The sequence below is a fragment of the Dermacentor albipictus genome, unplaced genomic scaffold (assembly GCF_038994185.2).
Source record: "Dermacentor albipictus isolate Rhodes 1998 colony unplaced genomic scaffold, USDA_Dalb.pri_finalv2 scaffold_21, whole genome shotgun sequence".
NCBI classification, from domain to species: domain Eukaryota; kingdom Metazoa; phylum Arthropoda; class Arachnida; order Ixodida; family Ixodidae; genus Dermacentor; species Dermacentor albipictus.
In genome coordinates this window covers 2,443,299-2,447,524 of record NW_027225575.1, presented here as the reverse complement: position 1 = coordinate 2,447,524, position 4,226 = coordinate 2,443,299, and the positions used below count along the sequence as shown (strand labels likewise).

The following is a 4,226-nucleotide window of genomic DNA, read 5'->3' as shown; positions in this document are numbered from 1 at the left end:
TACGCACCCCGCATCGGACGCGGTGAGCGTCGAGCAACGCAGCGTTCGGCGCGACAACGAAATGTGCGCCTGAGCAAGCGACGCACGCCTGAGCCTTAGAAACAGCTCGTTTCTAAGGCAACACCGCGTTCACTAGAGGCGCTTTTGTACCGCTTTGAAGCATCGAACTCATGGCTCAGTGGTAACGTCTCCGGTAACGCAGAACGTAACGTCTCCGGTGTCGCAGAAAAGCCGGTAACACCGGCTTTTCTGCGACACGAGCTCCGTAACGCTGTCGCATTAAAATAAAGGCTAGTATGCTTCGCATCCTGGGCTTAACCTTAGCTAAGCCACAGCCATTTTTTTAATCGAGGCATATCAATCAGACGCTCGTTTTCATTAATATTTTCATCCGAAGAACAGGATGTGAGTTCCTGCGATTGTTAAAGACAGTGGCTTGTAGCACTGCCTAATAAGGAATGCAGTTTTCTTGCGATGCTTTGCGCACGATGTTTGCCACTCTTATAACCCACCTTCCATGGCTGGCTGTTATAGTGTCGGTCAGATCAATGAGCAAAAGGAGTAGCATCGGAAAAGGGATCGCTACAAAATCGCGGTCTAGGTTTTAGACCTTTCGTAATCAATTGTTCATTTGATTTACTGGATATTTAAGTTTTGGTGATAATTTCCCAGATAGTCTGATGTTTGCGGCTGGTTTTCTTCCCGCCTGAATTTTACCATATAACAGTGTAACCACTTGAGATATAACTACGAGACATCTGTACAAGCAGGCACACAAAGATTTGTTGGCCAGTTGCCTACTCCTATAGGTCATGTACTACTTAGCAGCAGCTGCAGAAATGTTTATAAGAATTTGTGAGCAATTTAATACCTGAGTGGACTGGCAGCTCGAGTCTCTTTCAAACAACAATTAGTTAAAAGCTTCTGTGTTGCCCTGATGTTTTTATGACCTGTTTTTGACTGCTCCACGTTTCTTAGCTGTGTGCATACAGGCCAGGCTGTTCTTGCTTATATGAATATTTTTGAATAAGTGAAAAAGATTGGCTTTTGTTTTGTTTTTCAGGTGCCTTGTGAGCTCTCACCCAAGCACCACATTCCAGAGGTCGGCTGTGAGCAGACGTGGCAAATTGTAGTAGCATCCAGATAGTCCAATAAATTGTTCGTAGTTTCAGACACACCTTTGCAAAGTATAGTCAAAACTTTCTTTTAAAAGTTCAAGCACTGATCCAACCTGATCTTTCTATCCAAACATTACATTTTATATTAGTCACAAAGACATAACTAGAACAGCAGCACTGCAGTGAGGAACGTACAGTGGTACTCCAAGTGTTATACTGAAATAATCCATGAAGTCTAATTAGTTTGTAATTTTAGAACAAATTGGCATGAATATCTGTGACATAGCAGAGTTGCAATCCGTGCGCTGCATCATGTAGGGAACAGCAACCTTACAATGAAAACCAATGCAAAACTTTTTAACTCAGGAAAAATTTATAAATATAAAATTTGTACACGGAACTCTTCATCTATGCATGTCTACGTGAAATACAGGATTTAGTCACTGCGGCCACAAAGGATGCATAAAGGTAGGACACATGAAGGAAACATAAAAGCAGTGGCCAAATTTCAACATGGAGGAAACATAAAGTACGTTAACATAAGGGATACATAAAGGGAGGACACACGAAGGAAACATAAAAGCAGTGGCCAAATTTCAACATGGAGGAAACATAAAGGACATTTCCTCATGTGAACTGCGGGAAACATACAGTAGACATAAAGGACATAACCATTTTCATAAGGGGCACTACCAGCACTTCCTAAATAGCAAGCGCGACAAACCCGTGAACTGGTTCTTAGGGTCACCTTTACCAGCCGATTATATCAATTTTCCTTCTTTTTTCACGCTTCGTCCTCGGCTCGGACATGACTCGCTCGCCGTCGCGCTGCCGCTATTCCATGCGACTTGCCCCGCGGCGCGTCGCGCAAGAGAAGCAATTGAAATTGATCTCAGACATTACGATATACGGGCCCTGCATTGCCTGCGCGAAATAAAATCGAAGAGTGTGGTGCGCGCCGGGCCGTGAAATTCAAGAACAAAGGGCGGCACTCCCGAACCAGAGAAAGAAGGGCAGCCAAATAAGAGATCTCCACAATGTCTTCCCGTCCTGACTGTATAGTTTTAACAGCCTAGCGAAGAAAGCGCTGGACCCTGCAGCCTATGTTGAACCCTTCTGATTGCTGAACGGTGATCTGCGAGCTATTCACGCTAGTGATAGCACTGGGAATTCGATCTCACCATGCAAATATCTCCTTGGCATTGAGCGTGAATTGGAGGTCACGAGAAAGCTGACCCAGCCCTTCCAGCGGCCGACACAGTAATTGCGAGAGCAACTTCTTGGACAGTGTCGGCAGCAGAGACCTATAGGCCATTCCGATGAATGCTTTGCTTCCGACCAACCTCTGGGAACTGCAGGCCGGTGGCGATGAACCGCAGCGCGCAATGACTGCCTCTGCCTGGAATGATGTACCACTGTTACGCTTGCACCCGAGTCTCCTGCAATTGATAGCGTAGCCTGCAAAAGGACTACTTTGAAAGCCGGCAGGAGCGGTGCAACTCATTATCCGTCATTCCTTTGAACGCGTATCGCACTTCCATCCGTGGTCGACACCGAAAGAGCAACGCCTAGCAGACGACATAGGCAAGTGATATCCTCCGAAGCAACCAACCCACGTGCGCGCGACGTCCGCGGGTCTCCGGGGTCGCAAGCCAACCGCCAAGCCACAGCAACGGAACCCAAACCGGACTACCCCTTCCCCGGTTCCGCCCTTAGCCAAAGACAGGTTCGCTTTGGAAATGATTGACACATGCGTGACGTAATATAATTTGCAGTGCCGCCCCGCTATCTCTGACGGTCTCTGACGTAAGCAAAATTTTGACCAATCAGTTGAGGCCAAGTGAAGCGGTTCCCTTCCGAACCGCTAAAAGATTCGGCCCCAGTTTTTCTGGACACGGGGGTTTAGTTCGCGTGAGTGCCACCACGTGGCGTACTGACCTTAAACTTTTCAATCTTCCCGCGGTGACGCGATGATGATGTCAACGATACAAAAATAAAAGAATTAAAAGCTATCCCTGCGCATTGAGCTTCGCCCCATTGCTTGTCCCGCCAGCGTTATCAGTGTTCTTGATAAGGCGTAGCCGCTCATCGCCTGGAAATGAGTTATCGTCCTAAGTGCGTTTAGGGATAGAGAAAGGAATATAACAAGAGCGGACACTCGCCGAAAAGTGGAAACAGGAAATACATCACGCTATAGTATTAACGCCGACCACTTGCTGCCGCGAGCATCAAAAAAAAATGTGAAATGAGATTAACAGAAATTGTATTATTTTTTTATTATTTCCCGGTAAAAGCAAGAATATCTGCATATAAATTAAACTTCGCGGCTTACTTCCGTTGCCTGGCGACGGGCCAATCGGCGAATGACGAGCCAGATGCATGCGTCAGGCACGTCGCCGAAGCGAGAGACCGGCCGCACATCTGAGCGTTGGCCTGTTCGGTCACCCGTGTGCCTGTTTTTCTATTTTGGGATTTAGCCTGGTTTGGTGGGCTCCCTGCGAATTCTTGCGTTCCTTCTGAACTTCGACATGGCACCACTGCACTATTGGACTGTGACGTAGTAGTTCTGCGGAAACCCGCAAGGTGGAGAAAAGTAATGAATAGAGGGAGAATCAGACATCCACCCGTTCATAGCGATTGCTACAAAGGAAGCCCATACGGGTTCCTCGAAAGAAAAGCCTCATAGTTGAAGACAAATTCGTCCTGGTCCGGGACTCGAACCCGGGACCACCGCCTTTGCGGGGCAGCCGCTCTACCATCTGAGCTAACCAGGCGGCTAGCAGAAGGCAGGGCGAAGTCGAATTTGTCGACAACACGAAGCAAAGGCAAGAGTTTTGACGTAATAGTTCTGCGGAAACTCGCAAGGTGGAGAGAAGTAATGAATAAAGGGAAAATCAGACATCCACCCGTTCGTGGATTGGACTACGGCAAGGTGAGAAACTTTGTTCGACAGTCTGCGAGGCACTTCAAGCGATTAGGCCTACTGGCCGGCACCTAGGCTAGACTTGTGACGCAGTTAACGAAAAACAGTGTGGCCGTCGGGGCGCAGGTCATTTGAATTAATAAATCGTACTGGCAGATGGTTGCGATGCTTTCTATCAGCCCCAA

At 47.5% G+C, this 4,226-nt stretch overlaps 1 non-coding gene across 1 annotated transcript; it reads right to left on the bottom strand.

The window, feature by feature from the left end:
* Positions 1-3,817: 3,817 nt before the first annotated feature.
* TRNAC-GCA (transfer RNA cysteine (anticodon GCA)) lies at positions 3,818-3,892 on the bottom strand. The gene has a single exon. It is a non-coding gene; the product is annotated as a tRNA-Cys (tRNA).
* Between the last annotated feature and the right edge of the window lie 334 nt (positions 3,893-4,226).